At 40.0% G+C, this 26,310-nt stretch overlaps 1 long non-coding RNA gene across 1 annotated transcript; it reads left to right on the top strand.

Moving 5' to 3' along the window:
* Positions 1-1,422: 1,422 nt before the first annotated feature.
* On the top strand, positions 1,423-25,874 carry LOC147580721 (uncharacterized). Its single transcript, XR_015250759.1, has 3 exons — positions 1,423-2,047; positions 22,188-22,275; positions 23,681-25,874. It is a non-coding gene; the product is annotated as an uncharacterized LOC147580721 (long non-coding RNA).
* The last annotated feature ends 436 nt before the right edge of the window (positions 25,875-26,310 follow it).

The raw sequence follows: 26,310 nt of genomic DNA, 5'->3' as shown, positions 1-26,310 counted from the left end.
TTGAGACTTTTTTTAATCAGATTTAGTGCTCCTGGGTTGAAAATGTGTCATTTTCATTAGTGCCCTGAGATTCTTTCTGCATCCAACTCTTTCCTGTTTGCTACTTTGGTCTCATTTCTATCACCTTTCAAAGAGCTGCCTGGCTGAGACTTATTATCATTATTATTTTTTTTAGGTTGCTTTCATTGCTATGAATCAACTCCAAGGAAAGGTTATGGGTTTTCAGAGATGTGCAGGACGTGTGGAGATTTATTTGTATGATTCTTACTTATTGACAGGAGAATGTATTCCCAGGGTTTATCAACGTGTTCTGTTAGTTTGACATTTAGTTGAAAGTATTTGCTACTCTGATTCTCGAGGAGCGCAATCTCTTTCCTACATTCCTCTCTCAGATATAACCGGAGAAGACCACCTACCTGCTACATCTAAACGCATTCATCCAACTAGTTCAGCTTGGGTTTGTTTTATTTTGTTTTTCTCCAGCGAGGATGCAAAGCTAAACATCTCAAACCCATCGGTCATGTTTGGGGATCTTAGACAGCAATTTTTTAAACTGAACATAACTTTTACTCAAAGACACGACCGGAAGGACTTTGTAGTCCTTTGGAAATGGTAAGTGTTCTTTAAGCAGTTACATGGAGAGAGGCACCATTTTGCATTGTGCAAGGTAAGTCAATGCAGATATAAACCGTACATGATACTCGTCTTGGTACGTTCATTCTGTTTGCTGATCCTAGGCCTGCTCATCCTGAGATATATTCCTCTTTTCTCCCCTATCCCCTATGCCCCTTTGGCTATGTGTGGCCTGTAGTAGACCCAGGCAGGACCCTGTGGGAGGTGAGGAGAGGGAAAAGCCATGTATTTCTCCCCCACCTTCTTCTTTGCCTCAGGCATGTCCACGGGCATTGGCTTGAAGCATGTCACCAGCTCCTGCCGGAGATATCTGCCATGACTCCAGCTTCTACCCAGTGGCCTGGTCCCTGGCCTCAGGGACCACCATTTTCTCTGTCTCTCCAGCCTATGAGTGAGAGTGGCTTCCTGCTGTTGAAATCTCTTGGGTTACCTCACTGTCTCTTGTTTGGTTTTTCAAGCTCCTCCATCACCTGTATGACCAGTTCCCTGAGAGTAAATATTTGAACTGGTTTTGCATTTCAGATTAAACCCTACCTATCCACCTCTATGCGTATAACATTCATCATACCGTTAATAACATGTTTAAGGTTCTTTTACTGCCCTGTAATAGTGACACCCTAGAGTACTGGGAACAGTGCAACAAACCCAACTGTTGCCACAATTCATGATTGAATATTTGCTATTCTGTATTTTCGAGTGAATAGAAGGAAATGTATTCTGCTGAAAGGATTTTTTAATTGCCATTTTAACCAGGCCCTGGTTAATAGAAATAAATAGAAAGTAGCCCTTTCTATTTCTACTTAAGGGAACTCTTTTGGAAGAAAATAACACACCAGGTGTCTTTTAGGTTTTTTGTTTGCTTTTTGATAGTGTTCAAAGTTACTAAATCATCTAGTGAAAGAATTCTATTCCAGGTACATGCCAAATAACAATTTTCTATGCAAATCTCTTAAATATCTAAGCCAGTGCAAATATAAACAAGTGTTCTCATAACATCAACTTTATAAGATATGGACTAATTTATAAAACCGCTTCACCTACATTCAAAAAATTAACTAATAGTATATTTTGTGTTTGTACAAAGTGCAAAAGAGGGTCAAAATTACTTTTTCCACATGGCAGTCTGAATATAGGAAAACTAACCTAGAGACCCTCACAGGTTGGCTGAACACTACTTTATTCAGCCAGGGGTGCTGCTGTGGGGGGAGAAACCAGTCCTAGCTCTGGTCCCACAGTGACACAGACGAAGCTGTTTTCCTCTAGACCCTGTTTCCTTTTATTCCTATTTGCACAACTAAACTATATTTATAGCTTCCATTGCAGATCGACGAGGTCATGTATCTGAGTTCTGGCCAACAGAATGTGGAAGAAAGTGGTATCCTCCCCCTTCAGACTGGTTCTTAGAAACTTCCTGGTATGTTTCCATTTGTGTTTGATTTTCTTTCCTTTTGTCAAGGGGAAATAATATAATTGAAGAATCCGGGCTGGGTTCCTGAATGACTGTGTGGAGCAGAGGGCCCCACGTTTCCCAAAGGCTGGTATGCACTGGACTGTGATGTGTGGGCAAATTTGCTTTTGCTCTGATGAGTCACTGAAATGTCAAGGTTAGAGTAGCAAGCGTTTACTTTGATTAGCACACAGATAAATTAAGCCCTGGCAGAACAAAACTTCAGAGATACACTATTAAGCTGAGATCTAAATTTTTTCCTTTTGGATTCTTTTTACTACCTCATCCATTTTTTCCTCTCTTTTTCCTTCTTCTGATTTCCCTATGTTCATTTAATATGGAAAATAGGCTCTGTCGAAATATAAATTAAGCAGGGCATACTGCCAAAGGCTTGTCTTATGGTGTGCCTTGTGGCTTTAACTTGTATTTTATTTTCCATAGCTATAGCAAAAAAAACCCAAAAAACAAAAAAACAAAACAAAAAAAAACCTTTTTGTTGGTCTTTTGAGGGGAGAAAATATCGGGGATTTGCCCCACCTTCTTGCCAAGCTGGACAAAACACTGGCTCTATGTTTATAGCTGTTAGGTTTTTCTACAAGGGCCATCAATCTCCTTTCTTTTGCAAGAAAAAAGGCATGAAGGAACTCTTTTTATTAGGACCTTAAAAAAAAAAAAAAAAAAGATCAAGGGTTGGCAGGACCTGAGGACAGAATAGGAAAAAGAAATAGGCTCAGGATATTTGGAGATATTCTAAGACCACGGGCAGGATGAAGCAAATAGACCAAATGAAGTATGCAGGGATGTCTCCACATAAGTGCTCAGGACCAGTGGATGGACTGCTATCAGGACCTATCTCATACTTTGCCCCATGCTTTCCGAATAGTTGACTAAACCTCATGTGAAATTCCACCTTGGATGTCCCAAGCCACGACATATACTTTGTCCCAAAATTAGCCCCAGAATGACAAGCACTTAATTTTACAAACTTTGGTCCAGGAATGGTCGCTATCATCTTGAATTTCTATACGAACCTCAGGGAAAAGGCAGATGCTCTTGTTTTGTGTTTGTCTCAGCCTATCCACAGTAGATACCCTGACTAGGAAGGCCTGGGGACACTCATTTGGGTCATACTATCTGTGGGAGTATGGTGAGTGCCCCCCCCCCCCCAATCAAGAACTTTGAACAAGCAGTGTTTGTCACTCACAATTCCCAGAGACTACACAGCACACGTGGGCCACTCAGGGAAGTAATGGGGAGAGAGAGAGTGTGTGTGGACTTGGGGTTCTGCCTGTATTAGGATTGAGGGTGAGATGCCTAGGATTTTACAGGTTTACTCTTGATTGGTGAATGTAAAACCTAAGAGTGGGAATTAAGGCACCGGTCACTTACCTAGATTACCTGGGGCTTTCTAAAAGGGGAACTTCCTGGGTAGGCTGCCTGGCTCTTATCTAGGTGCCTGGCTGACAATGTGTTTATCTGAGATGGATGTCCTTGAGGTGGATGGTTCAGCAATCAAAAGCTTAATGTCAGGCACTTGCACAACAATCAAAAATGCTTGTCCTCAGGCACTTAACACTATAGCCCTTCATCTAATAGATGAAGAGTCTGAGAAGCAGCCTAAGGTAAGTTCCCCAACACCACATAGGAAGCCAAAGCTTCATCTGGAATTTACAATCAGGCCATCTTGTATCATATGACTTCTATGTTTTATGTAACTTTCTCATTTTCCAAAACACTTTTCTTCTGTCCCAGCAAAGGAAAACAGAAAGAGAACAACTTTCTCTTTCTGTTTCCCCTTCCTTCCTTCCTTCCTTCCTTCCTTCCTTTCTAAAAGTTCATGAATGACAGTTAAAATTCAGGATAATGGTATTTCATCCACCCCTTTTTTAGTATAAAAATCAAATTTGATCTGCTGCTTGGCTCTGTATTTTTTACAGAAGCACCTAGGGCCCAATTCTTTTGTAAATAGTTGCATAAAACAAAAAGAGTACCATACTCCACTGTATATTAGTTCTTTGAACAACAATAAGACACAGGAAATAAAAGAAACCATAGAATACTTCTACAGCAAAATAAGCATTTGGCTCCATTATTAGAAATCAAAAGAACATGTTTTCAGTAAAATTCACTGAATAATAAAGGAAAACCATGAAAATACAAAAAAAAAAAAAGAACAAAATGCTTAGCCTTGATTCTCTTACATACAAATATTTTAGTTACATATTTCTCTTATAAAAATAAAGTATGCTTATCTGTAGACAGTTTGGAAAAGGGCCAAGAATATAAAGAATAAAATAAAAATCACCTAATATTCTAAGGATCATCGGTATTAACATATTGTTATATTTTCTCCTAATCATTTCTTGGCATATTAAACATATGTATAGTTATATATGTGTATTTAAGACATCCTATATTTAAAATAGTCCACGTTCCCTTTTTAAAAATGTAACGTCGTGTATTATTTGCCCCCATAATACTCAAAGTTCTTTTCAAGCATTATTATTAGTCATAAATGATATTGCCTAGTCACACTATGACTATATGCTTCATTATTTCCTTATTGAAAGGCATAAACTACCAAATTTTAGTACTACTAATGTCATGCTACACCTATTTCCTGTTACTGGATTCTTAGTAAGTTTTTGCACTCTGATGAAGAGGACAGAAAAGTAGCGAGCCACCAATCAGAGTCAGAGCTAAATACGACTTTCACTGATTTTATGGAAGATGCACTTAGTCAAGCACTCATTCATTCAAGTACTTTTTAAAATAACTACTCTTTTTTTGGGGGGGGCATGGTTCTACTTGGGATATGTCAGTAGAAAAAAATTATAAACAACTCTGGCTTCATGGAGCTTGGGTCCCAGTGTTCTCATTTATTAAGGTAGAGGAAAGAAGAATAGAAACGGTGTTTTGTGAGGGTTGTTTTTGTGGGGGGCGGGGGGGTTGGGGGCAGAAAGCTGGCAAAGTTGAGTAAAATTCTGCTTCGAAGATGTTGGGTTTGTGGTGCCAGTGACGTATGCAGGCAGAGATTCACTGAAGGAGAGGAGAAATGAGTCTGGGCTAAAGATGTTGACTTGGGACTCCTCAGCATTCATGCAGGTGGAGTGGACACCAGGGGAGCAAATGTAATCACCCAGGGGAAAATGCTGACTGAGAATTACTGAAAGTGTAGGACTTGACCCCTATGGAACACCAACATTTTAAAAAGAGGCATTTGCCAAAACAATGGAAAGAGAAAAGAAGGAAACTCCTAAAATTGTGTAGCCATGGAGCCAAGGGAAATGTATTGCCAGATAAAGGGAATAGACAACGCTAACCCTTCTGAGAAATCCACCAAAATAAAGAGTGACAAGTACACGTTGCATTTGGAAACATGAAGTTCTTTACCAACACAGATTAGAAATACCACTCGCACAGAGGCTACAAAACGTTTTTAATCTCTTGTCTCTATTGTCCTTTGTTTTAGCTACTCCTTTCTGTGGCCACACCTCACAATTATGTTTTGATTTGTTACTGTGCCGTTCCTGAAATCATAAAGTCAGACATTACATTCTGTGCCCATAAACATCATTTCTCCAATCTCACGCATCAAATGCGTCCAACATACACAGCTACTTGACATTAGGCCTTTCAGCAAATATACTCTTTTTCCTTATATCCATTAACCCTTTCCATTCCACAGTCCACATTCTCCCAAGAACCCGGCACAACTTTGACTTAGGAAAACACGAACATTTTGGAGACATTGATCCTGTGACAATGTGCCCCCACTTGGAAACAACGGAAATGTTAGACTCAACATAAAAACATGATACATTCTATTCTTACAATTTTTTGGGGGGGAGGCGCCTGGGTGGCTCAGTTGGTTGGGCGTCTGACTTCGGCTCAGGTCACGATCTCGCGGTCCGTGAGTTTGAGCCCCGCGTCGGGCTCTGGGCTGATGGCTTGGAGCCTGGAGCTGCTTCCGATTCTGTGTCTCCCTCTCTCTCTGCCCCTCCTCTGTTCATGCTCTGTCTCTCTCTGTCTCAAAAATAAATAAACATTAAAAAAAAATTAAAAAAAAATTTTTTTTAAACAAGTGAGAGACGACATCTAGCAAATCTCCTTAATTATAAAACGCATCAAGAGGTGTATCTGTGGTTCCACAGTTGAAGGTATAACTGAGTTTCCATGAAAATTGCTCAACCCTTTTGAGATATCCATTTTAAAAAGCCCACCTACTTGCCTGAAATTGCTACTTATTCAATTTAAAAATCCACTTAAAAATCTTCTAGAGAGAGATAAGATCTGAATCTATGGAAAGAAGAATGATTAGGCTGGATGGCTGTTGTCTTTGAGTTTCTCCCACATTTTGAGATAGGGATTTAAGTGTGAGTGGTTTATTTGGGTGTGACACTAGGAAACCACAATTGAGGGAAATAGGGTTGGGGGGGGACAGTGAGACAGAGAAATAGAGGCAGCCAATAAGTGGTGTGCTATTATACCAATTAACCTATTGTCTGGAGTTTAGTCCTACTGGGAGCTCAGGGATTCAATGTTGAACATGTGAGTCAGAGTTACCCCCACCTCTCCCTTGCCCCCAGGAAGGAGCTGGAGTATTTATATTTGCTAATAATCCTCAGTTAGCAGAGCCCCATTGGTGGTGATGGAGGGGTGGGTAGGGGAGGAAGGAGAGGAGAGACAGAAAAGGCTTCAAGAACGCAGACATCATACATGACGATGCAAAGGCAGCCTTTGCTCCAGCCTATCCAAAGATGTGCTCTGGTAGCTCTAACATTTTATCTCCAAGGTATAGGACTCTATAAAATTGTATGGGCTCCTATTTTAGGAAAGGGTTTTGTTTAAAAATTGTTATTTGAATTTGAAAAGTTCTAGATGAATGATATTCAAATTGTTCCCAGTTATGTTAATCAGCATACTCCTTTTCTGCTGAATTTGATTCAAATAAACCAACATGGGGACTGTGGGTTCTGTGTAATGATATAACCCAGTAGAAAGAGATGCACCCACATGCAGATGGTTAAATAAGACCTAACACGAGAGTTGGATCTTGTTCTCCTCATTTTGTTCTCTTTACCTCTCCTTTAACAACATAGGGTAGCTTTATTCTAGCATAAAAACCCCTACATTCCAATAACATAACATATCAAAGGGTTATTTTTCAACCACACCATGTCCATTATGGACATGAATCTCTGCTCCATATAGTTATTTGTGGACCCACACTGATAAGGGGTCCATAATCTCATAGCTGCACCCTGTGCAAGAGGCAGCCTTTTTAATCGCAGTAGCAAGGGAAGGGAGTAGGGAGAACCACACATGGGTTTCCTTTGTTTCAACTCAGAGGAGACAAATTATTTTTGCCCGCATTGGCCAGAACTATTCACAATGCAGTGCCTAACTCACGGCACTGAGGAATGTAAGGGGGCAAAGAGAATATGTGATGATCATTATTATTTTTGCCACACCTACCAAATAGAGGACACCTTGACAATCATCCACAGGGGTTTTCTAAATGAGCACTCCAGAATTCTGGTGCTCCCAGCATCCGCTAGGAACTCTTAAGGGTAGAACAGTCATTCTCTCCCCATCCCATGTTAATCAAAACAGCCTTTCTTCAGTATTTTCTCCATACTGATGTTCCTCATAAGAATTTGTTTGAAGAAAGGATTCTGTAGCTTTAAAAAAAAGTTGGAATACAGCAAATATGGCCCTACTTTTTCCTTTTCAAGATAAGAAAAACTGAAACCCACTGATACAGACTTTTTAAGGTCATGCAGCTGGTTAGAAGACCTTGACCCAGAAGCTTGCTAGGACACCGTCCACTTTGACATTATGCCCCAATAGACTCCTCACTGTTGGGAAAAGCTTTTCTCTAAGATGTTTGTCAGGAGTATCGGGAAAAACTTAAGAAGTGATTTGAGAAAAGAAAAGTGAAAGAAGAAAAGAAATCAGGAGAGAGGCAGATGGGGGGAAAAACAGTTTTGGCAAAGTGAAAAAGGGATAAAGTGAGAGACCCAGAGAGAGAGAGAGGTGCATGAGGTGTGAAGAGGCTGGGAGCCCAAATGAGAGAGCCACTCAGTCTAGACTCCAGATGTGAGTACACGGCTTCAGTGACTTCAGTACTGGACTCTGCAAATACTTCTGCCAGATGTCATGGCTGAGCTACAAATCCTTGGATGCGTGACAGAATTGGCTGTTGTTCTGTTCAATGTTTTGCTTCTTTGTGTGTGACTGGTCATTCTGCTGGCTGCTCTAAGGTTGTAACACCAGATAATGGCTTCAATCCTAAAGTTAGCATTTTGGCTGTCTTCAAAGAAGGGAAGCAGAGCCCTGGAGCCCTGTTGAATGTCCCGAGGCAGATTGGTGAACTTGGACCAGCATGTATGGTCACGTTCCCACATGGGGATCCATCTCACCCCAAGAAAGGCAAAAACTGTGGAGAGACACAGAGTAAATAAAATAGAAAGAAGCTACTGCTTGTCGGCAGAGGACCTCGGGTAAATTGCCTTATCTTTCTGGGACTCCGTTTCCTCAGAAGGATTTAATTAAATGGTCTCTAGTTTCCATTGGAACACTGACAATTCATAATCTTATAAAATGGCACCACAAAGAGGGATAAACAAGAAAGTCGTGTCCCTTCCGAGCTGATATGATAGAACATCAAAAAGCGAAACGCTCTGCTTTGTTAAATAAACAAGGTAAAAACTTGCATTTGCTTTCTTCGAGTAAGCAACTTGTAGAATCTGGTGATGAGTTTAACAGTGAGAACTAAGACGGAGCGGCTCTACGGGCAGAGACTAGTTCTGCAGAAAGGAAAGTATTAAAGGGCCGGCCCTATGCAACAATTGAGAAGTCAACGGAATTTGTGTTTCTGATTCTGCCAACACTGTTCCATTCTTTAAACCGGTGTGTGGCTTCTGCTGCACGCCACGGCCTAGGGATTTGATGGCAGGGGAGACAGCTTGGTCTTGACCCCCATAACGCCTGTGATACAATGGTGGTCATAGGCAATTAAGCTGAGCTCCAGTGCAGTGCCATAGGGACAATTACAGGGGGGCAGATATGGAGGATGGGGTGAGATAGGCATGCAGACCAGGCGTGGAAGACCCGGGATCAGTGGAAGAAGTGCATTTAAAGCTGAGCCCTGTCAGAAAGGTAAGGAATAGTCAAAGAGGTGGAGAAGAATGGTTCAAGGCAACCACTGAGACACGTTCAGGAAACTGGAAGTAATGCATTATGACTCTGCCACTGTTGCCTGTGTGCACGTGACCGCGCTGCTGAATCTTCCTGAGCCTCAACTCTCCCATCCGCAAAATGGAACAGTAACAGGATGCACAGATATATAGATACACACACACACACACACACACACACACACTGTCTACATATATACACACTTTCTACACATATGTATACACTTTCTATATATATAAATACACACACACACACACACACACTTTCTACAGAGCTTACCCCACAAGTGGTGCCCAAAAGATGATAGCAAATCACAATACACAGTATGGGATTTGGAAAGGACAACAAAGGAATCAAAATTTTGCCTAAGTTTCTAAGTTTGGGGATTGGTTAAATGGTGTTGCCACTCACTCATTTAAGGAATATCGGAAGAGAAGGCAGATGGGGGCAAGGGTAATGAGATAGTAGATTCAAGGAGAAAGATCTGGGCTGAGATGCACGCTCAACTTAACACACGTCTGATACAAAAATAATGCCCCCGTTCCACTTTTCATTGTCTCATGTTGTCCTTCTGGAAAAACTCCTTTTCTTTAATCTACGTTGCTCTCTCCCATACATGTCAACTCCTAAATTATTAGCTGCTAAAGAACTATATTTTAATAGTGAGAAATTGAAGATGTTAAGAACCCTGACATTCTTTCATGACCCTAAGAAGCCGGGCACCAGGACAGTGTGAAATCTGAGGATCACCTGGGGGTGAGCTCTTTGGCTGAGCTGGACAGGCTGCACAGGCAGCCAACGTCTCCAGCAGTATTTTCTGAAAAGAAAATGGTGGTGGGTTAATAGGAGGCAGCAGACATATTTGCTGAAGTGAATACCTAAGATTTTCCTGACATTTCTTCCTACCCAATAAATCAAATTAGCTACAAAACATCATCAGTGTAGCAAACCCGCCCCACCCCTTCTTTTCTGTTTTTCATTTCAAATTAATATCAGATGAAACAATTAATGCCTTTCAGAGCATTTTCCAGATCAAAAACACACACTACTCACATGACAAAATTGGCATTTAAGGAGGAAAAAAAACAACTTTACTTAATGCAAAACTTAACTGAAAAATTCAAAGGCTGCCAACTGGGCAGGAAATTAAGGTGAGGTCTCTGAAAAGTCTCTCTACTCATCAATAGTAGGGAACAGCAGGAGGCTTGGCTGCAGTTTCCTAGATGTTTCCAACGTGAAGTTCTTGTTTAGTGAGGCTACAAGCTGTCCCAGATAGTACCTCTTTCCCCCCCACCGAGTATAAAATTCTATCAAGCCTCTACTCCAGAATTAAATTCTCCTCATAGTAGGGCTTCTTTTCTGCTGTTTCCTATGACCTCATACTTTCTGGAACCGCAATTTCTGGTTTACAATCCACTTTCATTTAGCCCCTGAGCTCTGCGTTCAGTGCTGAGTAAGCAGAAGCTGGAGAGAGCTCAGATTCAGAGCGAAGGTTTTTTTGTTTGTTTGTTTTTATTTTTTGCTTTTCCCTCAAATAGAGATAGGGATGAAGGGGTGTGAGACCCTTGGAAGAGTATTTAATAAGTGTTTATTCATCCTAACTGTGATATGTAACCAGAACTCTAAGCCAATGCCCACTGCTCACAACCGAACCCTGATATTGAGGACACAACTGCTTTTCTTGCTTTCAAAAACACAAGATTTTGTGTGGACCGTATATCCCAGCTCTATGTTTAATACCCATTTGAAATTGGGCAAATCTTTACCAGTACTTTGAAATTCAATTCTCCCCCCTAAAAGAAAATGGAGAGCCAGATTTTCTCGCTGTGCTCCGCTATCATTCATGCCTCCATTTCAGAAATTCTCTTTTAACTGCAGTGATTAATTTCATGTCACTTAGATCATGGGCTGTACCTTAGTCACCTCTGTATTCCCAGGATTTGGAGCATTGCATGTTGTAGACGGTCTGTGAGATTTTCGAATGAAAAATGTTCCTGCATCGCAATATTGTCGAGTACATTAAGAGCAAGCCTTACAGTTACCTGAGCTGAAATGTGCACCTGCCTTGTCCTTCAGTCCCTCAGAAATATAGGATGTAACAAAATGATGCTCAACATACAAAAGGGAATCCTCATGCTGTTAAAATGAATAAGGAAGTCAAAGCCAGAATTTCTAGCTTGGCTAATACTAAGGAGGCCTAAGGGACACTGGATGAGAATATATATCAAACTGCCTGCTAAAAGGGTTATAATGCCCCTTTGGAGAAAGTAGATGTGGTCTTCTAGGGAGAAAAAAAAAGTATTGGGAGAATTTACCATCCACACCCCTTTGCTGTAAAAACTATAGAAGAATGAGCATCTGCGGGAGAGGAATCGAAACCAAAGGAGGAAACAAAAGTTCAAGGATCAAAAGCGATCAGGAGGCACAGTGAGGAAAGAAACCGATAGTAAAAGTAAGGAAGGCTTAGTTCTAAGCAGCCATAATAATTCAGATAAATGACTTCAGTGGGGTTTGTGAGCAAGGTGCAAATAAAGCACAAAAAGGAAACTAAAAAGAAAATGCAAAGTTTAAAGAACTTAATATCATTAGTTTTGTGGGGCTATAGTAGAGAAATTGTTTAACTCTAGACATTATTGAATTAAGAATGCCATAAAAAAATAGAAATAAAATTAATAGATCTGTAAGTTCTAACCCAGTATAAAAAGAGAAAAAAAGGAAGGAAGGAAGGAAGGAAGGAAGGAAGGAAGGAAAGAAGGAAGGAGAAAGAAAGAAAGAAAGAGAAAAGAAAGGAAGAGGTAAGGACGGAAGTAATGAGGAAGGAAAGAAGGAAGGAGAAAGAGAAAGAAGAAAGAAAGAAAGAAAGAAAGAAAGAAAGAAAGAAAGAAAGAAAGAAAGAAGAAAGAAAGAGAAAAGAAAGGAAGAGGTAAGGAAGGAAGTGAGGAAGGAAAGAAGGAAGGAAGAGGAAAGAAAGAGAAAGAAAGAAAGAAAGAAAGAGGAAGAAAAGGAAGGAAGGAAGAGGTCAGGAAGGAAGGAAAGGAAAAGTTTCTATCAATTCAATTAAATCAGGAAAAGAGAAGCCCATAGCAAAGAAAAAACATAGCTACAGGAAACAAAAGATTACAGGGGCGCTTGGGTGGCTCAGTCAGTTGAGCACCTAACTCTTGATTTCAGCTCAGGTCATGATCTCATGGTTCGTGAGTTCAAGCCACACATAAGGTTCTCTGCTGTCAGCCCTGAGTCCGTTTTGGAGCTTCTGTTCACCTTTCTCTCTGACCCTCCCCCACTTGTGTTCCCTCTCTCTCTCTCTCTCTCTCTCAAAAACAAATAAACATTGTTAAAAAAAAGATTTCAAATGTATTAATAATCTCAATAAAAGTAAATAGATTTAAATTGCTGTTTATTTTCTGTCAGTGACCAAAATACAGAAATGAATCCAGCTACATGCTGTTTATGAGATACTTAAAATGTTAAGTACACAAAAGTTTTGAACGTTAAAGGCTAAAAAATATATCTGAGAAAGTATTGTTAAAAATAAACTTGTTTAGCCATGTTAACAGCAGATAAATGAGAATTCCAGGCAAAACTTATTAAGGACAAAGAAAGTTATTATAATAATAGAGGAAACGTTTGCAAGACTTACACAGCAATGCTAAATCCTTTTGGCAGGTAGCATCTTCACTTTTGTTATATAATTATATTGTATATAACTATATAGACAGAATTACAATAAGGAACTGAAAAATGAAAAGTTAAAAATGTTGACCAAACTCACAAAAACCAGATCGCCAAGCACATAAAACTTTGAAATTCTTAGAAAAACATTTAAAAAATTCAGAACACATAAGATTTGAACAAAAAAATAACAAGCTACATCTAATGGACATATTGAACTCTGTGATCAACAATTAGAGACTATACAATCTTATCCCCCACAAAATGAACATTAAAAACAATTTTAATGTTTATATATTTTTGAGAGAGAGAGAGAGAGCAAGTGGGGGAGAAGCAGACACAGAGAGGGAGACACAGAATCCAAAGCAGCCTCCAGGCTCCAAGCTGTAGGCACAGAGCCCGATGCAGGGCTCGAACTCACAAGATCATGACCTGAACCCAAATCAGACGCTCGAACTCACAAGATCATGACCTGAACCCAAATCAGACTCTTAACCAACTAAGCCACCCAGGCGCCCCGAATTATGTTTTTAATTGGCCATCTGCTAGGTCACAAAAGAAATAACAACAACAACAAAAATTTACATGAGATCATGCTTTCTGATTTTAAAGCAGGAAAGTTGGTATGCAGTTATAAAAGATAGCCATAAATTTACAGATCTGAAAATTTAGAAACTCATTTGTAAATTATCCTTGGGTCAAAGGAGCAGTTATAGAACCTGTAGAGTACAGTAAAACCTTGGTTTGTCAGCATAATTCCTTCTGGAAACATGCTTGTAATCCAAAGCACTTGTATATCAAAGCAAATTTCAAGAACGATTGGCTCAGTTGTGATCATGTGATGTTCGGCATCACGTATGACTCGTATTGCAAAACATTGCTCGTTTATCAAGTTAAAATTTTTTTTTTTTTTAAAGAAACCATCTTTTTTTTTTTTTTTTTTTATGTTTATTTATTTTTGGGACAGAGAGAGACAGAGCATGAACGGGGGAGGGGCAGAGAGAGAGGGAGACAATCGGAAACAGGCTCCAAGCCATCAGCCCAGAGCCTGACGCGGGGCTCGAACTCACGGACCGCGAGATCGTGACCTGGCTGAAGTTGGACGCTTAACCGACTGCGCCACCCAGGCGCCCCTAAAGTTTTTTTAGAGATGTTTACTCGTCTCGCGGAACACTCAGAGAACAAGTTACTTGCAGTCCAAGGTTTTACTGTATTTAGTACTGAAACAATGAAATATCACATAGCAAAGCTTTGTAATGTTGGTAAAATACTTTGGGCATGCAAATTTATGACTGACCTGTATAGATTTATGTAAATGAGTTCCAGTGCCTTCTGGCTTCCTAAGGGATCCACAGCAGGGGATCGGACCGAGTTTGGAAATTGATGTTAGGGGATTCATTCTCCAGCATTTAGCCAAGAGGTAGGCTGGCTGGCCTCGTCCCACAACAGTTTACTGCTCCTCTCGAAGGACCGGACTCTGCTTCACTCTCTGGGCTTCTGGGTTCCAGTAGGCACTCCCTCCCCTCATCTCTCAGGGCCTGCGGGTTAACTACCAGCTGCTATCGGCCTTGGGTTACTTTGCTGTCTCTTGTGGTTCCCTCTACCCACATCTTTGTAAACAGTCCTGTTGTAAATAAACCCTCCTCAAATTATACTGTTTGGAGAGTGCCATCTGTTTCCTGTTGGGACCATGACTGAATCAGTGATACGGATATAATTTAAAAGACCTGCACATTCTCGGAGAAAGAGTGGGGGAGTGGAGGAAGGGAAGAAATGGCACGGCTTTTTTGGTAGAACTATCACGTGGGCATTGGTGTGGCTGGGTCTGGGAGATGCTGCCGTTTCTTTCCCAGGGCACAGTATGGATTCTTCAGGAACTCCTGCCCCTGGGTATCTCACCTGTAGCTTCCGTGGCCTGGCATCTCTCCTGCTGGCCACGCGTTGGCCACCATTGACTTGCCACTCAGATGCTGTACTTCCTGCAGGCGGGTAGCACCCCTTTCCCTCAGGTGAATAGTGGCAATACAGAGAGGAAATGTAATTGGATGGGTGAAAAGCTAGCATTTTAACTGAGGGTGTAAGATTGTATTTCTATATTTAAAAAAAAAGATCTTTGTCAATGTCACTAAATATTAGCATCAATATTAACACGTGATGAAGATGAATGGGGGGGGGTCCAGTGATGTCACATCATTTTCTGTGTGTTTGAAAATATATCCTACTTAGGAAAACAACAATGTTTAAAAAGACTAAGGTGATGAGGAGCCGGCACAGCCATGAGATTGCAGATTGCAGTGCCTTCTGCCCACTGCATCCCAAAGGTCCCACACCAGTTTGCCAAATGAGATGTTTCCTAGTTCCCTGGTATGGGGTCAAGGTTGGGAAGGGAGGAGAGGAAGATGAGAAAGAGTTACGTGATTCCTTAAAGAGTTCAGGCCCCAGATTTGGTCACTCTCCAATCCCATGAGCAGGCCCTTTGCTTGGCTGTTTTCTCTTCTCTGATTTCTTTTCCCTTAATCGGATCTTCACCCCAGCAGCCACTGCTTCTCTTTGGGGAAACTTCAGCCCCTCTTTATTTCCTTATCTCTGCAAAACCACACTCCACTTCTCTGTAATTTAGGAAATCTATGAGCAGCGGGAGGTATACAGTTTGCCTTGCGGTCCTGGTAACAGGGTAACAGGACAGAGAAGGTTCACTGGGAATGTTTGAAGGTTGAAAAAAAGGCCCCTATCAGGATTGAAACAAGAGCTTGGAAGCACTTTATATAATTAGCTCTAAGATTCTTCTGCATTAAAGAGACTGTCATGAACTTGAATCATACTTTTAAACTCGGCCTGTTCCATCAGCAGACTCCAAGATTTTCCCTTAACTGTCAGCCAGGATATGTTTATTTGTATATGTATTTGTATAAGATGATATGGCATCTAGAAAAATAGAATGTCAAAGCACCGTCTTTCAATTTAGAGATAAACAAATTGAAGTTTTACTGGTTGTTAGTGTCAGGCCAGATTTGAAGCCAGGCTTTTCTCCGACTGCAGGTCTGGTGCTTTTTCCAATTGTTGGTTAAGATGTGTGGATACTTGTAAGAGCACAAAAGGATTTTTTCAGTTAATAAGTATAATATAATACTCTTTTAGCTTAAAACCTGCTTAGAATCTGCTTATTCTTACAAAGCTTGGGAGTATTTCAGCATCATATAGTACTTCTGATTTACGTATGTTGGGCTTTACATTGGAAGAGCACAAAAACATGTCAACTAATAAGTATCTTCAGATGCTAAAGCTCTGATAGCAGAAAATACAAAAAGCAACTGATAAATGGATGGGTTAAAATATGTATGCAAATGTCCCCCAATGACAATCGGCATACAAATGAGTAATTGCATTTCTAGATAGCTGGATAGACAGACAAAATTACACGGGGCATGAATGTTGCCTTCACATTGATAGCTAGGTCCATGGAACAGTTGCCCAGGGCTTTAGTAGAGAGGCTGACCTTAGAATTCCCAGGGAATATGGACACTGCCTGGGGAAGAGTGGTTGATTCTGGTTGATTCTGTATAATGAATTCTCAGGCTGAGAAGTATGTGACAAAGACTTTCCCCACTCTGTACAACAAGGCCACCCATGGGCTTTGGCAGACTCTATTTGAAGTTTTTTTTTTTTTGAAAAATAAAGCCCTGATACCACATCTGAAATGTAACAGGGCCAAGCTTTGCATGGATTTTTCCCCTTCCGAATGAAGCCCCTGCCCGGCTGCTTTTATTTCTCCTTCTACATTTATTTTTGTTATATTGTATTGCTTCAAATCATTTCAAATGTTGTTAATGCAATATATCTTAGAAAAAATAGTTCTGAATTCATAAGCAATCCCTATGGCATGTCCTTGGCATCGGCTATAAAATTCCAAAGTACCTAATTTATTTGATTGATTGATTTTTCAGTGTTTTAAAGGGTACCAAGCCCAACAGCATATAATTTTTCTCTTACTAAATGGAATATGAATGAATAAAAGATAATTGCATTTTTTTTGTATTCAGCCTGTTGTCTTGTGCAGTTTTTGTTTTTTTTTTTTTTGTTTCTTCTTTCCTACAGTTCCGAAGGGAATGAGAAAGATCCTTTCTCTATTTATAGCAATAACAGCTCACCCAGCCATTCCTCAACAAGGTTCATTTGCAGGCCCAGCCCAGAGCTCGCCTCCTATGTGCTACCTCACCAAGATGCTGCAAATGACCCATGACGCCAGTGAACACAGATTAGGGAGAGACTAGGGCTTACACGGAGCTTTCCTGTTTGGCGGGAAGAAAAGCCTTCCTCTATTATTTCCTAGTTGAAAGATGCATCTCCATTCTCTTAGAGTTTGTAGACTTAAGCACAAGTCAAAGAGATTAGGTTTTATTTTCCCAAGGAAGCAGGTGGATACAGCCTACAACTTCGATGATGGCCTATATAGCATGACCTTGAAGAGGCAACTCTTTTCTTATCTCCACTTGTCTCACTTCCATCTGGCTTCAACTTGGTTAACATTATGGGGTTGGCCAAAAGAACTGCAATCCTTATCTTACTGACCACAGCACTTGCTGTTTGTAATTCCAGCAAAAGAGCCTCAGGTGATTATGGAGGGGACAGAAGGCTGAAGGACAGGATAGAGTATTGTTATAAACCTGTTTCCCTAACATCTCCACTGTCACCTGCTTACCACGCACAATGCAGTCCCTTCCACAGCTCTGGATATCCATTACCTTAGAAGAAAGTCGGACGGTGGAGTTGAATTTAAGAGCACTTTCTAGAGATGATAATAAACTCGTCTTTCATCTTTGAAACCTGGAAAGAACTTCAACCAGTTATTTGAAATTTTTAGTGAGTTAGTCTGTCTTGGAGGGGAATGGCATGAGTGAAGTAATTCTCTCTCAAAATCCATTTCAGGTTTCCTATATGATTATAAGTACCCTCTTAAATTTAGTTTGTCACACAGGCAAAATCACACCAAAATGTGAATTTTTCTTTCCAAGAATAATAAATTGGTTTGTTTTCATTTCTCTAAACTTAATAGAAAAGCACACTAGGGTGAGGTTAAGGGAAATGGTCCTGTTGTTTTGTTTTTGCCATAGGCCTTTGTAAAGTTCCAGAAGGAAAATTAATCAATGATGAAGTATGGACTGAGCAACGACCCTGTGCAACACTAGACAAGTAGTCTCCAACGTAATCTTCTGGGCTCTCAAGTTTTCTACAAGATTAATCTTCAAGGCCCAGCACCTCCCATGGGATCCTTATACAGATTGACCAGTGACCTCCAGATCTGTGACAAGACTGTATTTTTGTGGCCTTCTCAAAGGACATTGTATCACAGCTGTGCGGGAAATACTGCTGCAAGAGGGCTTAGCAGTATAAGTTTGGGCCCAAACACTGGAAGCCAGGAGCACTTTGTCAGTGGTCATGTTAAAACAGCAAAGGCAGAGAATATCTGAGAAATCACCTGGCTAATGTGTTTATGTAGTGAGCTGGGCATAAGGTGCAGACATGTCCTAGATTAATGACCTCCTTGTAGTGTGCTCATTGTCCCCAGACATTTCATTTATAAGTATCAGCACAATAAAGGATATTTCTGGGAGTGCCATTCTAAATTTCACCAGAAATCATTTTTTAATGGTTTGTTGCACCACCCACACACTTTATGTACTGGAGTGAATGAATAGATTTTTTCAGGTTAATTTCTAGTTTTGGGGTCAAAGACTTGTAGAGGAAAGAGATTTTATAATTAGAGTTCATGGTTTGCACCTGAAATAACTGTGCAACTCTTTCTGTCTTTGTTGTATTTCAAAGAGTCAGGCACTGCAGACTAGAGAGGGGGACCCAATGTTATGATGGTGCCCTGAAAGCAGTAATGTAGGAATCCCTTACATCGACCCATTATGAAGGGATGACCCAGTGTCATCAAGCAAAAACCAAGGAAACAAATGCAGGAACTTGGCATAGAGGCATGATGCAAAAGAGTGTAGAGCCAATAATTACTACTTTCAATGCAAACATCGCACTGATGAGTCAACCCGACCTTGGCATTCTCACCAATACCCCAGAGGACGAGAGATTCATCCTGAGAAGATATTCTTAGCTATGACTTTCTTCCTCTTCCTAGGAAGTAGTAGCAACATCTGCTGGGAGGAAAGGAATGAAGTGGGAAGGGTCCAAAGTGACTGCAAGAAGGATGTCAAGGCTCCAGGGCCCTATATCTGTCTTGGAGAAATACCCAGACTCTGAGAATATCTCTCCCATGGGAAAGGGGCACACCTCCCATTAGATGGAGTGAACTGTGGCATTAGACAAATTACCTCAGAGGATTTATTCACATTATGTAATTCTGTATACATATTTTGTTCTAAAAAAATCTTCCCAAGGACACAAATTTAATATATCCAGAATGAGTAGGGAAGAGACCACAGATCTACACAAACAAATGAAGGACAAAAATCATATCATTAAAGAACTAACAAATAAATTAGAAACAGCAAGAGCCACAGCATACATCATTGATAATTACAAAGAGAAAGGTTTGAGAAGTACAGTGAAGGCTCATGAAAAATGTAGACATTAGGCAACAGAGAAAAGCTAGTAGTGATGGAATACAGAGAAGAATGATCCTATGTATAGCAATTGGACCTCCATGAATTTAAAAACTCGCAAATTGAGAAGAAAAGGTATTTATTTTTTTATTTTTATTTAAAAAAATTTTTTTTTTCAACGGTTTTTATTTATTTTTGGGACAGAGAGAGACAGAGCATGAACGGGGGAGGGGCAGAGAGAGAGGGAGACACAGAATCGGAAACAGGCTCCAGGCTCCGAGCCATCAGCCCAGGGCCTGACGCGGGGCTCGAACTCACAGACCGCGAGATCGTGACCTGGCTGAAGTCGGACGCTTAACCGACTGCGCCACCCAGGCGCCCCATGAGAAGAAAAGGTATTTAAAGGGATTACGAGAAAATTCCTTTCAGACAAAAAGCAAAAACAAAAACAACCTAAATTTGCAAAATTAAGAAAGCACACTTAAATCAAGACACATCTTGCTGCATTGGACTTGGATGCAAAATAGAGAATTTTTCTGTAATCCTGACAGAAAAAGTGAGTAACCTTGAAGAAGAAAGAACAGACTTCTCTTCAACAATGCTCAGTGACGGGAATCCGATATTTGTCCTCAAAGTTCCGGTTGGAGGAAATTGTGACCATGAAGCCCCAGCATGACCTAATTGAAATCTAAAGGCAAAAGGCAGAGTTGAACAATGTGAAAGAAATTCACGGATTATCACTACACACTACATGACCCAGTCCTGATGTGTTCATTGTAACTTAAAAACAGCAAAACAGGAGTGCCTGGGTGACTCAGCAGTTAAGCATCTGACTTCAGCTCAGGTCATGATCTCACAGTTCATGAGTTTAAGCCCCCGCATCCAGCTCTCTACTGTCAGCGCAGCATCTGGAGCCTGCTTCAGATCCTCTGTCTCCCTTCTCTCTCTGCTCCCCCCTCTCAAAAATAAATAAACATTAAAAAAGCTTAAAAACAACAAAACAAAACAAAATAAAACCCACCCATATGATGACAAAAGTTCAACGAATTGTGAAATTACTGAAAATAAAGAATCAAAGAAGCTAGACGGACTTAGAGGGTGTGTGCAAACTAGTTTGCAGTTTATTGTTATAAAGTAGAATGTAAACAAATGAAACCTTGAGAATATGAAACAATAATTAACAAGATCAGGAGGAGAAAGGGGGGCAGACAGAGAAAGTGGCAGGAGCATTAGTGCTCTTATCTTCATAGTGGGGAGTCAATCTACTGTGTCCAGTGAAAATATGGCTAAAAACAATACTGATGCTTGTTTTCTCAGTTTTTCATAGATTATTTTCTTAACCTTAAAATGATTTTTAGACATTGATAAATCTGTTAATAGATAATAAAGCAGAATTTCAGCTTTCCTTTTGTCTTCCTTCAATTTTTCTTCTATAATTAAATTCAAGAAAAATTCAATGTAATACTTACTATATAATATTTTAAACAGCATAATAGCATGTTGACATCTTTCTCTTTGCTTACTCAGGTGGGATTTACATATACTGAAATTCATCTTTTTTTTAGAGAAACATTCCCTGGGTTTTGTCAAATGTCATGTAACAACTACCATAATCAACAAGTACATAAATATCTCTTTCATGACAAAAATTTCCCGTAGGTCTTTCTGTGGTCACTCCTTGCTCGAATCCCCTCCCTCTCCTTCAGCAAATGCCTCTGGCCAACCACTGGTGAATTTCCAGCCCCTATAATTTTTTTCTTTTCCTGGATGCCATAGAAAAGGAGTCATAAAGGGGTACCTGGGTAGACCAGTCGGTTAAGCACCTACTCTTTGTTTCAGCTTAGCTCATAATCTTCCAGTTAGTGAGTTTGAGTCCTGCATTGGCTTCTGTGCTGACAGTGTGGAGGATTCTTGGGATTCTCTCTTTCTCCCTCTATCTCTGCTCATCCCCCACACCTTCTTGCTTGCCCTCTCTCTCTTTTTTTCTCTCTCTCAAAATAAATAAACTTTAAAATAAATAAATAAATAAATAAATAAATAAATAAATAAATAAATAAAATCATATTGTACATTTGAATCTGACTTTTATTTAGCACAATGCTTTTAAGATTTATCCAAGTTATTATGTGTATCTGTTCCTTTTTTATTGCTCATATTATTCTATCGTGGGGCTATACCACCATTTGAGGGACTTTTCTGTGGTTTCCATTTTTCTTTATAACTCTGAACATTAACATATAGGTTTCCTATAACATTTGTTTCTTTTCCTCTTGGATAAATACTTAAAAATATTTTTTCCTGGTCATATAGTAAGTGCATACCGTTTAACTTTATGAGAAATGACCACGCTGTTTCCCAAAGTAGTTGTATCATTTTATATCACAACAAACAACATCTGAGAATTCCAGTTGCTCTGTATTCTTATCAACACTTAGTACTGCTAATTTTTTAAAGACACTTTTATTGGTATTTAAGTGCTGAAAATTGAATTTTACAATGCAGTATGCTAATGAACATTTATCACTTAGAAATTAAGATCCATAGAAAAAATATTGGGAGGAAAGAGCCACGTAGCATTTGTATTTGATGCTTAATTGTTGACAAAGTCTTCCAGAAAAACTCACCTAAAAAGAAGCATTAACTACATTCATCTTTCTATTTATTCCTTATAGGAATTGTCTACATCAGAGCCATATGGAAAAACAGCAAACTCCAATCATCCCATGAATCTCATGCTTTACTAAAAACACAAATCTGCACGTAAGCTATAATGACAAGTAGAATATTCCTTTAATAATGTGAGTTATCTAGGGGCACCTGGGTGGCTCAGTTGGTTAAGCATCCTACTTCAGCTCAGGTCACGATATTGTGGTTTGTGAGTTCGAGCCCCATATTGGGCTCTATGCTGACAGCTAAGAACCTGGAGCCTGCTTCAGATTCTGTGCATCCCTCTCTCTCTTTCTGCCCCTACCCTGCTCATACACTGTCTCTCTCTGTCTCTCAAAAATAAGAATAAACATATAAAAATTAAAAAAAAAAAACAGTATGAGTTATCTAGAAGGATTTTCTAGAGAAACCATTAACATATCCATCAAATGTTGATTAGGAATCTTGGATATGGAAAGCATTATGTAGTCACTGATAGAAATATAAAGATGAATAAGTCAGTCTTTACTTCCAAGGGATATACAATATCTGTTACAGAATGAATGGGTCGTTGTAGTAAAACGGAGACAGTTCTGGGTTTAGCAGAATCCTAGTTGAGCACAAGGTAAAATAAAAATAATCCATTCTGAGGATTCAGGTGCAGTACTAGAACCAGTTCTGCTCAGTGTTATCATATTATATGATTTAAATAAGAGGCAAGCCTCTGTACCTCAGAATATGCAGCTTGTTATGTTCCCACGATAGCCTTTCTACCTGAGGAAATCCTGCCAACAGGGTCCCTGAAAAGTGGAACAGAGGACAGGGTGTTGAGTCAAGAAACCCAAATTATAATTCATTTGGTTGAAAAATGACATTTAAGCTGCTTTCCACTCCAAGATTCCTGATGTCACTGCAGTTAATACTGCTTCGTTTACCCAATCAGTTAGTTCTGCCTCCTGTCTGGGCCATTATTTTTGCCTCAAGCCAAGTAGTGGATTTTTTTTTTTTTTTTTAAGCAGTAGAACTTTAAAAGTGCTGTGCATACAAAAGGGTGTTCCTGGGTTCTGAAAACACTTACTATATATATATATTTTTTTTTTACATTCCGACTGAGACACTGAAACAAAGCTTTTAACAGACTTTCTTACTTGATCTTTATACCTGTAAAGAAGTATGAAATACATATACTATGAGACGTTATTATCCCTATTATAGAGCTGGTGGAATTGAGACCCAGATATACATACGCATATATTTCTAATGGAAGACGTGCCTATGCATATTTCTAACGAGACTTATCTCTTCACTAAGCGTCTCTGTCACAAGGACACAAATCTTTTTCCAGGTTATGAAATTTGCTCTCAACTCCCAGACATATATATTTTCGATCAAAATGGTTTATATCATGACAGATGGTCTATCCTGGTACATTTAATAATCCGAGCCTTGCATTATACAGTAGATTATTTAATTTTATGTTCACTTGAGATAACATTTCATCATGGTGATCTCCCCCCAGACTTGGAACAGATTGAGACTGAAGTAAAGTAGCACCTAATACCCCAGAAGTCCATAATCAGATACTTAGGACCCCAGAGATACGGCTCGGGCAGAATTCCACTCAGTGACACTCCAAGAGTTATCATCATGGACTGCGTGTTTATTCTGAGGCACTGAGCTCACACAGCAGGGAGGCAGTTAAAGAATATCTCTCTGCCTTTTGGCAAATTGTATAAAGCGCTTTTACCAGGAGGTTTGGAGACAGCAACAGCAGCAGTGAGCAAGGCGGTTGCATTTCTGAACATAATCTGAATTATCATTACAGTAAAATAAAATTTACTAAATGGGCATTTAATGGTATTGGGGCAAGGCAAAGAAGCAGAGCTTTCATCAGGAGAAGCTGGGACAGCTGCAGCCCCTCACAAGAAGATCCCCTGTGAATTGTTGGCTTTTGTAACTTGTGACCTTGTGCTATTTATAAAAGAGTATTCCTCTAAGAGCCAAGATGTAAGGCATAAAACACCATTGAAGTATCATAGACTTTGGAGAGAGTGTAATGAACCTCTGAAATTAGAAAATGATACCAATTCTGATGGATGAGACGGAAGTTTTCCCAAAAAATTAACCTCAGCCTTCCCTTCAATGTACATACTGGGCATTAATTCTGGGAATTTGTCTTTGGAATGCGATTTTTTTCCTCCTCGTATTGACTGAGTGCCAGAAGTGTCTGAGATGGATCATGTTGACATATTCAAAGAAAAAAATGATAGCTCCTATATAATTGCACCTGCATTTTTTCCAAAGTTGGTTTTTTTTTTTTTAATGTTTACTTATTTGAGAGAGAGGCCGGAGGGGTAGAGAGAGAGAGGGAGAGAGACAGAATCCTAAGCAGACTCCCCACTCAGCATGGAGCAGGATGTGGGACTCGATCCACAACTGTGAGATCATGGCCTGAGCTGAAATCCAGAGTGGGATGCTTACCCAACTGAGCTACTGAGGCACCCCCAGCCAGCACCTGCTACTTATTTGCCTGGCACTGGGCAAGCATCGTCTCAACACCCATAATGAGCCTGGCACTGAGCTCACAGGGGCAAGGATCTGAAACATGGAGACATAGAGTAATTTGTGGAGCTGGGACATGTTCTCTAGTCATCTGATTCCAAGGTGCATGTTTTCAACCACTGCACTGTCCTAATTTAAAACCAGGAGACAATCTGTCATCTTCAGCTTTACTATTAGTTGTCCTTTGAAAAATTATTATAATGTCAGACGTCTAGCTTGGTAGTTGCTCTCCCAGTAAATTTAAAAAGCAGCAGGCCCTACCCGGCACTTTCGTAGGCACAGTGGCAAGTAGAGAAGAAATGTACAGTAAAGCTTCAAGGTGTCTGTGGGTTCGTTGGGGGAGACATTATTGACTCTTACAAGACTTGCATAATGAAAAGAATAGTAAGGAACCCTTACGGAGCACTTTCTAAGTGGACCACACCCTCCCCTATGCTCTACATGTGCACCCTGAGGTGGGCGAAATTAAGGTCTCTCTCTTCCTGACCCTAATCTTACAGCAATAGAGGAAAGCTTCTCAACAGGGAACCTGGACTCTTACCTAATAGGCTCTCCTCAAGTCTGGGATCTCCACATCTTCCCTATTGCCTTAGAATCACGATTGGACTCAACTTTCTATCCGAGGGATTGATTCTAGCTTTCCTTAAAAAATACTGTTGGTAGGAGGCTGCTTTGAACCGGACTGAGGGGAAGGCAAATAGTTCAGAAAAGAGCCTATTCTCTCAGCACCTCAAAACATCAGAGCAGAGGGTGAGATTACCAATGGCTTGGGGAAAGTTGTTTAGGAGGACATCTGCCACCTCCTGACCAGGACATGCCCTGAGAGCTTCAATATACATTCTTTTAAGTCTGAAAGTTGATGTAACGTGCTTTTTTTCACCAGTCCCATCGCTTGTCCGAATTCCTTGCTTTGGAAAAAGATACTGCTGCACTGTTTTCATGTTGATAGTTTTGCTGTGGTAATTAATTGTTCAAAAATCAACAACAGTTAAGAGACACGTGGGTGGCTCGGTCAGTTAAGTGTCCAACTTCAGCTCAGAACATGATCTCACCACTCATGGGTTCAAGCCCCACTATGGGCTCTGTGCTGACAGCTCAGAGCTTGGAGGCTGCGTCCAATTCTGTGCCTCTGTCTCTCTCTCTCTCTCTGTGCCTCTCCTGCTCATGCTCTGTCTCTTTCTCTCAAAAATAAAATAAATGTATTTTATTTTATCTAAAATATGCATTTTAGATAATATTTATATACTATTTATATTATATTGTATATAAAATATAATTAATGTATAAAATATATAAATATATAAATAAAAATGTTTTAAACAGTTTAAAAATACAGAAATATACACAGTGGAATGTCTTCTAGCTCTGATCCCCATTTACCAGTTCTCAACTCACATGGCCTACTCCAGGAAAGCACTGTCTACTATGTATCCTTCCAGAGTTTCTTAATGTACATGCTGGCAATTATGAATATATATTTTTCTCTCTGTTTTTAGACAAAAGTTAGCGTACTATATACACTGTTTTGCACCTCCTTTTTTGATTAATAATTTACTTGGAGATCTTTCCATATTATCATATAATCTC

Source organism: Puma concolor, chromosome B2 (genome assembly GCF_028749965.1).
Source record: "Puma concolor isolate L17-30 chromosome B2, mPumCon1.1.hap2, whole genome shotgun sequence".
NCBI classification, from domain to species: domain Eukaryota; kingdom Metazoa; phylum Chordata; class Mammalia; order Carnivora; family Felidae; genus Puma; species Puma concolor.
Note: the sequence above shows the minus strand (reverse complement) of the source record. Positions and strands in the feature narration are given on the sequence as shown.